Source organism: Streptopelia decaocto (genome assembly GCF_964273445.1).
Source record: "Streptopelia decaocto genome assembly, chromosome: 10".
NCBI classification, from domain to species: domain Eukaryota; kingdom Metazoa; phylum Chordata; class Aves; order Columbiformes; family Columbidae; genus Streptopelia; species Streptopelia decaocto.
In genome coordinates, this window is record NC_138665.1 from 8,359,895 (window position 1) to 8,372,387 (window position 12,493).

The 12,493-nt window shown below is 37.0% G+C and overlaps 1 long non-coding RNA gene across 1 annotated transcript in view; it reads left to right on the forward strand.

The window, feature by feature from the left end:
- The first annotated feature begins 6,127 nt into the window (after window positions 1-6,127).
- LOC309444300 overlaps window positions 6,128-12,493 on the forward strand; it is a 35,399-nt gene continuing 29,033 nt past the window's right edge. The window contains exon 1 of the long non-coding RNA XR_014184985.1: window positions 6,128-6,175. This is a non-coding gene — a long non-coding RNA (uncharacterized lncRNA). The remainder of the gene's footprint in view (window positions 6,176-12,493) is intronic.

Consider the following 12,493-nt stretch of genomic DNA (forward strand, 5'->3'; position numbering starts at 1 on the left):
ATGAGCACTCCATTCAATAACATAATGATCAGAATACCAGACGTTCCAGAAATCTCCAACTATTCTAGTCACTGGTAATGTTTGGACAAAGCTGATGGAGAGGATGGGTAGAATTTTAAACCCCATTTTCATCTAGCCTTATTTATACCTAGTTTAAATGATACAACTGATAAGATCTAGCATATGTAACATCTTATATAGTTGTGGCCACCTAAGCTAGGAAGAAGAGATTTTAATAGGCAAATCAGGTAAAGCTGCTGCTATAAGTTTAGTAGAATTTTTAGCATCTTTAGAAAACAACAGTAATAGACAATCATCTTAGTCTTGGAATGTTTTTTTCCTTTTTTTTTTCTTGGAACAAATTATGTTCCTATAAGGGAAAGTATGAACTTGCTGGACTTTCTTCAAATAAAAGATACTCTGATGGTTAGAGAGCTAAAAATGAATGGCAAGTCCATGGATCAACCGCTTGCCTCTTTATCTGCACTGTAGGCTTCGGAAGAGTCAGCTGGAAGGTGGTGGTAGGGATACCTCTCACAGAAGTGAAGGTGTAAGGAGGTCAAGCTCCCAAAGCTGCCCTGGGAAAGAGATGGACTTCTCTAGCTAGTATTTTGGAGAAGAAAACTTACCATAGTATCACACTTCTTCAACGGAAAAATAGTCGAAATGAAAAGGGGAAATAAAAAAGATAAGAAATACGGTTTTGAGGAAAAGTAGCACACATCATCCTGTAGTTGGATTCTATGACTTGTGTGTCCAGGAACCACATTTCTATTCCTCAATAGATGAAAGTATTTTTACTCAGGTGGTCAGACTCTAGGTATTTGCCTATTTAATGCAGAAACATATTAAACTCAGCCTGTATGTGTGCACACATATAGTACAGAACAACAGCTGAATCACACCTCCTTTCTGTGCTTGAACATGGATTTACTTTTCCTTCACCTTCTAAGGAGAAATGTTGATAGCTTTTTACCATAATTGAGGGGCTGTTTTATTTGATGAGAAACAGCAGAGTTTGATTTAAGAAAAGGCTGGATTGTTTTAAGAAAACCTCTGTGTGTGAAACAGTGAAACATTCCCAGGAAATTGCTGCTGTTCAACCCAGCCACAGCTGGAACTAATTTCATGTATCTCAGGTGTGCAAGGGAAGTGGAGGTAGGGGGGATTGCTGCTGCTAGGGAGAGATGAGGTTGGCTGCAGTGGTCTTTGTGGTTCCACCTGGCTCCAAGGAAACCTCTCCAGGGGCAATAGAACTGCCATGTTTTTGCACAAAGCATGTTTTGGAACTTTATCACAAGGCTGTTATGAACTCTGCAGTTCTGACTTGGTGAAAAGCAGAAAGTACCTCGGTGACAGAATATGTGTATTTCTTCGTGTGTTTCCGGACAGATGTTTTTTCATGTGCTGCAAGTGGGTAAAATGTGAAAGCTTTGTGCATTGCTAACGTAAATTCGTCCTTTAACAGGTAGCATCAGGTCCTGGTGCCTCTCCTCTAAATTCGTCCATGTCTGAGGTCGCTTGCTCCAGCACTCCAGTCCTAATACTACTGGAAATTGCTCTGCTCCAGATGAGACAGGTGAGGTGCTCTGCCTTGTGAACTGACTGGGTGGTAAGTCAGAGTTCCAATCAGGGATCTGGAATGCTTGGTACTTGTTCAACATGCATGCATATACCTATCTCTCTCTCTCTCTCTGCTTGGATTGCTTTTGATAAGAAGGCTGTTGGTATAATCTTACTGGCTTGTTTGAATTTTCATGACTTGGACATTGCTTCCAGGCAGACTCTTTGCAAGGTCATTTTGTTTGGATTTTTTCTGGTTTAGATTATGGGCCATGAGTTAGGCAAGGAGTCTTTTTCCTAAACTTCTTGTGATGGTATAAAGTAATTTGTAATTTTGGTTTATTGTAATTTTGGTTTATTGTTTAGTTCATTGGTCTCATAATGTTTTCCCTCCCCAGCATGATTCATCTATAGCAGGTGTCTCTTTCTTTTTATTACCAGCTGTGAATTCAATTTCTGTAGTTCTGTGTAGTGCCAAAATCTATTTTATTTGAAAAGTGTCAGTGCTGTCACCACAGGTTTGGGAAACTAAGATGTGCAAAGATGGTTGGACTTGGTGATCCTGAGAGTCTCTTCCAACCAAAATGATTCTATAAATCAAAGACTAGAAGTTATCATTTACAGTATCAGATGTTACCATTCAAGAAATGCCAATAGGATCATATGACACTTATGAGAATAGAGCATGCAAGAGGGTTACCTGGAATAATGTTTATCCAAGTAGATACTATAAGTATTAAAACTTTCTGAAGTTTATCATTTGGTTTGTGTATTGACTTCTAATCCAATACTTCCACTATTTCAGTCTTGGTCTCCTTTAAAGAGATGTTAATGGTTGTACTTTTTAATATAAACCTTAAATGGCAAGGAGACTGAATTTCTTCTTGTGTCTGAAATAGTTTATGAATTTTTCACAGTAAATCCTGTTCCCACTGAGGCCAATGGAACTTTTGCATTCACTTCAATGGCATTACCTTTTCCACTCTTATTATATGTAGGTGACAAATGGACCATAGCTTATATATCTTATGACACTATTCCAAAGTCATCAGAATGCCTCTGAATCATCATAACCAGAATTTCATGCACTCTATTGTATCCTGGCCTTCTAGGAACTTGAATTAATGCTCACAAAGACTCAGCAGTAAAAAAAAAAAGTCACCTGCTGTAATGAATATTTGTTATCTGACCCTCTTTCTGCACTGAATTCATAGAAATTCCAGGGTCCTGTTCTAATATATATGTCATTTACAAATCCAAGGCTTGTTTTTTAATTTCCTTAATGAGATCCACAAATAATAAAGCTAACTGATTATTTGAAATCAGTATTTTAGAGGGGAAAAACATAATTCAAAAATTGTTTTGAATTAATAATATCCTTTTATTTGTCTTAAAGAACAGAGTTAACAGTACATTTTAGGATTAAAAGTAGATATTATTTGAAAAAAAGTTAGAACTTTTGTATTTCGGAGGAGTTGTATTTCCTTCTGCTTCTACAACTTAGTAATTACAAAATGGGGAAGGAATTCCAAACTTTGGAGAGCTCTCCAATTTTTGAAATATTCCAGAGCACAAAAAAAATAAAATGCAAAATATATGTATTACAGAAAAGTAGAGCTGAAGCCCAGTTCTTTCTTTTGTGTTCTGGGCATGTGCCAACTATGCTGAAATAACATGTATTGCTTTCCTGGTATTTTCCAGATGCATTAATTCTTTATCTTTACTCTGTCTTTAAGTCATTCACCCACTACTGTTCAATAATGATTTCTGAGAAAAGCAGGAATGGGCTATAACCTATTCAAGGGGAGAGGTAATAGAACAGTAGTAAAAACCAAAGTCTTAAGTAAGGTCATGTTTAGAAATCTGAGAAACTCTTTCAGAGGAAATCATATACATATTAAGAAGGAAAACTTTATTTTAGATAAAATCTTCTGCTGCACACTTCACCACATAATACTTGAAAACACCTGGTTATTAGAAAGGATGTATCACATAAGCTCGGTGTCATTAGAGTGAATGTACTTGAGCCCCTGTTTGCTGTCACTCAAAGCAACTTACCATACTTGACTCTCTGTAAATTTTTTTTATATGTCACCCTCAACGCTCTTCTTTCCATTCCTTTCCCCAATGATTTCTTCAAGCAAGCTGGCAGATCAATGTGAAGGCTTCTTTCTGTGATTTTTATGCATGTGTCTCACACGGTCCTTTCCCACATTGGGTGAGCAGCTCACCACTGCTGCTGCCATAGAAGCCAAATAGCCCTTTCTACTTCAGGGATGTCTCTGACCTTAAAAATTCATTCTGGCCATTCAGTACAGGTTATTCATAATATGCAGAAGAGTTGAAGTAGCACAGTAACTTCATAAATAGTAGTCCAAATCTGTTCCAATTCCAACATCTGGGTAATGTTTCCTGGCTTTATCACCAGCCAAATTCAACTAGGTTGTACGTTGTTGCTGAACGTAGGATTTTGCGTGAAATGTAATCTGTGAACCTACTCTATAACAGTGTCTCACTAAGATGAATAAATGCCAAAGGCTGGCTTTTATTGAAGACAGTGTGATGGCTGGGGTGATAGGTTGTTTTTCTTCCCTTCTATGTGATGTCCATGATTCCAGTAGCTTTACATTTTAATGACAGTGCCTAATGGTCTAATGCTTTTCTTTTAGTCAGTACATATACTGAACAAATTGCATAGAGCAACAAGGGATATGCTGGTTAAAACATGGGATCACCTCTCAGAAATGACTCAGAGTTAAATGGCAAAATATCTATCACTGTGTCTGACGCACGAGAAAAGGATTAACTTTGGCTTGTTTTTTTGTGTGAAAGGATGTATGTGATATCAATGCAGTTATGTGCTTACAAGGTTTTTTGCTTATTTGACCATTTTTATATTGAAAAGTGAGTGATTATGTTCAAATCAGTTTGTAAAACAACAGTTTTATGTCAGAAGTGCACAGTAGGAAAGTCTGTCTTCTTCGCATGGCTATTTGTATTTTCTTTGTTCTCAAGCGGCAGGAATACCACAATGCTAATGCAGAGTGAGCAGTTGAGCAATACTAACTGTAAGGACTTGTCATTGTTATTATAAGGATGGTCATTGGACAAACAGTTGTGTGATAATGGCCTCATGTAGCAATAAACAGCCTTATTCATCATTAGCTTAACAACTTAAAAATTATGCTGACTAAATCGAAATATGCAAATTTATGTTATAGCTAAATAAAGAAAGTTTGGCAGAAAATCGGTTGGTGTTGAATGTTCATGTGATTTCTAGAATTATCACATGAATTATCACTCTGATATGCAACAATACAACCATATAAATGAGTTCACCAAGATTTATAGCAAGCTTAATCTGTATTCCACTTGTAATTCATGAAGAACAATCACATTCGCTCTGCCTGAGAATAAGAAATCTGCATCTGCAAATTTCCACTGACTCTGCCTTTTAAAGTTTATTACTCCCTTTCGTGTATTCTTTGTGCCTGTAATATTAAGCTGTAGGAGGATAAAATTTAGCAAAAAGAATACTTAAAATAGAACTGTGCTATCTGTTTTGTTTTGAGGGTGTTTCTAAATTAAAAAAGAATATGCAGGCTTGGAATACAATGACTATACTTACAAGATCAGAAATCTGTATAGATTCCAAACCTGAGTCTATGTAATGCCTATAATTCCTATATGGCATATTATATAAAGACATTAAAGGCAGTCTGTAGTCTTCTTTTATTTTAGAAGTAAATTGTACAATATAAATTGCATAACCAGCTGCCTAGACGAATGTTCCAGGCTCTCTTAAGTCTGTAAATAAATGGTGTGTTTCTAGGAGGTATGCAAAGTGCTGCTGTCACTTTTCTTATGTAATGTTCTGAGTGGTTCAAGGAAATTTGCTCATAATGGAGCGCCTGAATACCTGAGGCAGAGTCAGTGCTTGAAAACTATGTCGTGTTGTATAAGGTTGTTTCAAATGCTATCACTTGTAGTCCTCTTGTGCTTGAGATACAGCTTATGTCTGGATTTAAATCAAGTTATACTTAATGTATACTCTGATTCTATTTAATTGATTTCTTCTCCACTGGGAAAAGGTCTTGCAAGACCTTGTCCCTCTGCAAGGTGGCAGAAAACATTGTGTTGCTTTCTGACAATTTAAAAACAGCTAAATTGATAGTGAAGTGTTAGATAACTTCACAAGAGTTGAACAGCAACTGTAATTAGACCTATTTGCAGAAAACTCTACTCTTGTTGTGGTTTTGGAAAATCTGGGTTGAAATCTGCAACTTCACATCCCTGTAATTAAACTGTTAGGTTTTTGGAGTTATTATTGTTGTTGGAAAGAAAACTGCCATATTTTATGTCATTATTTGTTTGAAAGAACCTGTATATAATTCAGAGTCTAGAATAACAAGGTAACTACCTGTTCTCAAAAAGCCCATACGATTGTAGAAGAGGTTACTATACTTCCTGTGCATGAAATGTGAGAGGAGATTTATTTTTTTTTTTTTTTTTTAAGTGGTAGAAAAAAGTAATGTAGTGCTTCTTCCACTTAAAGGTTGAGATATGACCCTGTCAGCTTTATGAGAGACAAGACTACAGACCATCTGTCAAGGTAGAGATTTCTTTAATATCTCATTTATTAGCTATGGAGAAATAATACCCAAATGGTTATTTTATTGATCAGTCTGATGCCCAGCCTGTCACTGGGTGACTCCTGAGATTCTCTGCTTGCAGACTCTTCCTTTCAGTAGATAGTGCTAACATGAAGATTTAGTTTGCAGTTTTTAGTTTATAGCAGTTAGGGCACTGTTTTATCCCTTGGCTGTCTACTTATGTACTGATCATATTTTTAATTTTATTAGGTAGCTGACTTCTCTGTAACTGCTGGACGATACTCACAAAACTTAAGCAATACAAAGGAACACTCACTATTCAATAAGATATTTCAGAATTCTCCTGCAAGTTGTTCCCACCTGAGAAATTCAATAGCTAAACCTGTCACTTACACCACTAAGACCAAAGTCTAGACTGGCAGTGGGTATTTTTGCCATGAAGTTCACCTATTCATCATTACTGTTATTTTCATTTTTCATGAATGCCAGCCTTATGATGTTTCCAGAATTTGAGTTTCATATACACAGCTCTCAGATGTGAACTTCACCAACATGGCACGTGCACTAAACCAGAAATAGATGGTCTCAGTCATACTTTCAGTCCCAAACCATCAGAGATGTCAGAGTAGGGCTCTCAGTTTCACACACAAAGATTTGCATGACATCAGAACTTTTCAGATAGGTTTTCGACACTGTTGTGGCTTTTGCTTCAGCTTTCATTTTGGGTATTTTCATATTTATGCAATGGTGACTGAAAATAAAGTCTTTTCTTCAGAGCATATGATTCAAGTGTGTCATTTTGTAGGATGTAAACACCTATAGCTGGAAAGGTGCCAGTTTTACATCAAGTCTTTTACAATATATTTGAGCACTGAAAGAGCATGAAGTGGTTATAATTGGTCTTTTGTGAGCAATTTTTATTATATTTAAAAGGCAAAACCCATTAAAATGTTAGAAAAAAAAATCAAAACATAGGGATCTGAAAATGGGAAACAAATTCCAACATCACTAGAAAAGTAAGAGGCACCAGCAAGGACTCATATTTTCTAAAATCCTGCTAGACATATTTATGGAGTCTCACATTCAGCATCATCAAACTTCCAGCACCCACAGAAGGAGAGGTAGAAAGAGAGGTAATAATTTACGATGCCCTGGTGACCTGCACAACTTCATGTCATACTGCCATTCCTGCCCATCCAGTTGATTCATTCCAAAATAGTCATCAGAACTGATTTTTTTTTTTCTTTTCCTGCAGTAGTTCAGCTTTCATACCCAAGCTCTTGTACCAAGGCCAGTTAATCTTTTAGATATTATTCCTCCTTGACTACATTAAAATATACTGAGTATGAGGCAAACCTGGACTATAAAGTTGCATGACCTGTTCCTGATAATGTTTCTCTCCAGATGTCCTAATTTCCAGGGTGATGTGTCCATGCATGCTGCCTCCCAGTGTACAGTGTAAGTTCAGACAGTCAACAAATGCTTTCTGCCTCCACAATAAATGATGTCTTGATGTCCTTTTAGGAAGGACATGAAACCACTGCAAGAACAGAATCAAGGTCATCTATTTTATCTAACATTAATGCTACAAGATGATGTGTGATACCTGACATAGAACTGGATGATGCAGAAAGCGCCAAACTAGCCCAGAAAGCAAATAGGTGCACCCTAAAGGTTTCTTCAGCATTTTCCTCAAATTGACCCTGAGGATTTTCCATCAGGAAGTCAGCTAATTTTCTTTCAGGGCTTCTCTGTATAACCCCTTCTTACAGTTTCTGATGGAGAAGCGTGAACCCAAAATTGCATGATGTATGTCTGGTACATATGGAGATGCATGCATTTCTGTGGTGCTATAACTGTAGGCTGGGTGACTCATCCTATGGAAAACACAAAAGACAGTTAAAAAAAAAGTCAACCTTGACCACCATGAATTTTGTTCTCCTTTTCTTTTATGTGGTTTTTTATTCTCTAGTTTCATTTAATTGTTTCATTGGATTTAATTAGGCTCTTGCTAGATTTCTGAATTTGCTTGCCACAGAATAGGGCTTGCAAATTCTCTGCAGCTTTAATTTCAACCCTTCAGAAGAAAACAGTGCTTTCCAAATGAGACTCACAATGACTAGACTTACCTGATTGGTTATAGTGTCTGAAATGCTTTATATTACTTTTTTTTCCAAGTTCCAAGGCCATTTTCCCTCTCTGTCTGGGGGCCCAATAACATTTTTCGGTACTTTCAGTGTTTCCTGTGTTGGATGAAAGAAAATTGTTTTAAAACCTATTTAGAAAGCTCAGCACTCTGCATTGCTGGCCATGGACTGAGACATTTTGGTGCTGCAAAGGTGCAAGCAGCAGATAGCAGAACTCTTGTTCAGAGGAATGTGAACAAGGATGTTTCTCTAGGCAGGTATAATGCTACTCCCTCCCCCAGCTCTAACCTATGGCCAGCTACTCGATATACCAGACAGGTGAATAAACACTGGTTATGTCTTCTGAAAAAATGCCCTTTCCTGCCATGATTTCCAACAAATTGTTTCATTATGAAAATTTAATGATTGTGTAGTATAGGGTTCTTAGATTCCTACAAAAAAAAATGCAGGATGTAACTTCTCGCCTCAATCTTCCTTTCTCATATATATTTTTCATTGTATGGGTATTGTTTGTACAGGTAATTGAAATATTACTGAATGTTTGTAATAAAATGAAAAAATTTCCTAGAGCATGCAGGCACATTTTAGAACAAGAGATTTGATTTGCCTCCTGCAGGAGGCAAAAGAGGGTAAAGGTGGTCGATCATTAGTCCTAATTGTCATCAGCACTTAGACAATTGGGCCACTTTGACTAGTTCTTTGTAGTCCAACAACTCTGGTGCTTTGAAACAGTTGGTGACCATAGCACACAAAAAATTCCAGAGGTGCCTGAGATTGTCACAGTCACTGTAAGACAGTGACATATTTATTTTGTTAGTCTGTGCCACTTCATATCTAATGGAAAGCTTCTAGAAAATGGGAGTTATGCTTACATTATCTACAAAGTACAACTTTGGCTATTCTGTCTGTGGATTGTCATATTCAGTGCATTCAGGAAGAATGTACTTTTTCTTCTTTTCATGTTTCTTTCCACCCAGGAGTAAAACCATCATACATTAATGATCCATAGACAGTACAAACACCAAATGATTAAAATCCAAAACACTCCTTGTTTCATCAAATAAACAGTGAAACCTAAAATAAGCTCAATGGGCAATTGCATTTTATTTTCTTTTTGAAGTTCAGATGTGAAAGGGAAACTGCAAAATGCAAATTATCTGTTTTTAGAACCACTTATCTGAGACTGAAATATTGAAATTAGCCTATGATTAACTTCCTGAAGAACCTGGTGTCTCCCTGCATCCTGTTGCAAGTACATGTCTATAAGGCAACTTCCTAACATGATATGGCCACACTCAGATAATTTTCACCTCTCCTCTGTGTTTTAAGTTTATTGAAGGCCCCTTTCTGCCTCTTTGAACTAAATGTCCAAAAGCAATGCACTGAGGATAAAGGCTCAGGACTTATCTTAGGTAAAGGTGCAGAGCACTACTGAGCTCCATGTATCGCAGTGGTGTTCATTGTGTCTGAGTATGCCTGACTGCTGCTCTGTACAATGCACAATACAAAATGCAATCACATAGAATCCATTTTAGTAGGTAATAACACTGCATAGGTTACAGGAACTGCATAACAGTGGACAGTCGACCGTGTGCTGAGGGATGAAGTAATCCTAGCATATAAAAACATTTATGGTTTTGTGATTTGCACTTTTTTCCAACCAGCTGCGTCAATTATCCTCACCATTTTATTTTTTTAAATCGTTTTCAACTTAAGAATAATTTGGGGATTTAACTTCAATTCTCTACAGTATTTTATACTTATCGTGTTGTATTTCAGCTTTTTGAAAACCTGAATGTAGTGGTGAGCCGTTGGTCTTATATATTCACGTGATTCGACATTACAGTATTTAGCCTATATAAAATCAAGTTGTGTGTATATGTATGAATCTCTTTGGCATCTATATAAACAACTGTCCATAATTCCAGCCTTTTGTAGGCCTTGTTGGACAGAGTGCAAAGATGAGGGATGTGCATAGCCATGAGGCACCATGCAGACTTGATGCAGCCATCCATACACTTCAAACAGTTGACTGCATGCATGGCAAGTCTGATTTTTGGAGGGTGCTCATGAAGTAACACTTAAGTTGTCATGAGTATAATTTCAGACACACAGATGCAAACCTGTTCAGATCTCATACAGAGGGAGGATGAAAGGTACCCACTGATAGCCCAGGGAACTTACTTTATGCATTTGTAATGACACAAATAAGCTCTGCCTCATCTAGCATGGCATATCATCCATCGAGGAAAGTGTTGGAAGTGATCTGTGACTGCCTTTTGTCAAACAAAAATGAGTGGGATCCTGATTTACTTCCTCCTGTGCTTATTAGCAATGAAAGCTGTATATTGACCCTCATTAATCCTGATTGTGAGGTACTGGTGTAAGTTGCAGTGTGCTAATGGCGTTACACCTGTCATTCTGCTGCTCATTCCCACTTTTTTTGTTCAGGTCTTTTAGGAAGATGGTATACTCACGTATCTGGAAACACCAACATTTTTCTTACTGCAGCTTTTGGTTCAACTCACTATATTCTTATGGTGAAATGGCTGTAGCTTGATAAACAGACACCAGCAGGGAACAGACATGAGAGGGAGAAGATGACATATGAAAAATGTCATTAAGAGCAGATTCTCTTGACTTTCTTATGAAAAGAAAAAACATTCCACAACATTATTGTGATAGTAAATTATTTAGATAATGTATTATCTTCATTCATTACAGCCTAAAAGTCCTGCAGTGGAAGCGGCAAAATCCAAACAACTTAAAATGAAAATCAAAATGTTATTGCAAATCATAAGACTGTGAAGGGAAAAAATTACTACAGAGGCAATAAACTCTGTTATTGTTTGTGCTGTAAGAGCTTTCCCTAACTTCTTGGGCTAACAAACAATCCCATCTAATTACAGAAACATTCTTCCTGATTAGGGTTGGCTAGTCCTTGCTTGCATCTGACTGTATTTCATGAACAGATGAACTAAAAGTTCTTAATCATGTGACAGATTTGAAAAACTCTTGCTACAAATTTGCATGTAAAAAAAAATCTGCACTTCAGCAATCTCTATTTGTATACTTTCAGGCCATATTCTGCCATATGCCTTTAGGAAAAGACTTGCACAGCAAAGAGGATAACGAAAAAGAACAGTGTTTCCCTTGTAATGGTCTCCTTCCTCTCAGAACTCTGCCTGCAAACATGAGTCAGTCTTCAAAGCCTGGAGCATTGCTTTGCTGTGCTGGGTGCTCCAAACTGGGATGGCTGCCATCAGTTCTCAAAGAATCGTAGAAACATTTAGATTGGAAGAGACCCTCAAGATCATCAAGTGTAACCATAACCTAGCTCTAGCACTAAACTGTATCCGTAAGAATCTCATCTCTATGAACCAAGAGAAGCTCTTTGGCCACGCTGCAGAACTCTGGGCAGAAAAGTGCATTGACACTTCAGTGATGGTTCAGGTAACATTGCCTTGGTGCTGGTCATAGAGTGCCTTATAAACAAGTCAGCAGCTTCTAGCGTCCTTTGAATGTGATATATCACGTCATTTGTAACTCTAAGACAGTGGTAAATGCATCATGTGCCTGTAACCTCCTCCCTGCGCAATGCCAAGTGCTGAAATGCAGGTCTGCAACCTAATTGAGTTATTTGGTAATTTCAGTTAACAAACAGAATCTAATATTCTTAAGCAACTGAGTTGAAATTCTCAGTGTATACTTCCTATTTAGAAAGAAAGCAAAATGAAAAGCAAAAACCCACAAACAACAGGTATTATAGGGGATCCACTTCAGTTTCACTGTTATGGGGTTTTTTTACCTCTCTAAAAGTTTCCTCTAAAAGAAAAAAAAAAAAAATCCCGATTGTCCTGAAACCTAAATTTAAACTATTGGAATGTGCCAGTTTCACAACTAATATGCCACTTTAATGACTTGGCTGTTTTTTGTTTTTTTTTTTTCCTTCAATATTAGAAGAGAAAGCATCACTTCTTTAACTGAATATCACTCAGAGGGAAAGTCTCAAAACAAGATTTTGATTAACATGAAAGGAATGAGAGCTGACTCTTGGTTATATTAAAATTTCTTTTTTTCCTCAGACATTAAATAGTGTAACAGCTGCTGATATGCGAACTGTACTGTTGTGTTTACTTAAATATTATAGTCTTCACACTAATATGATAG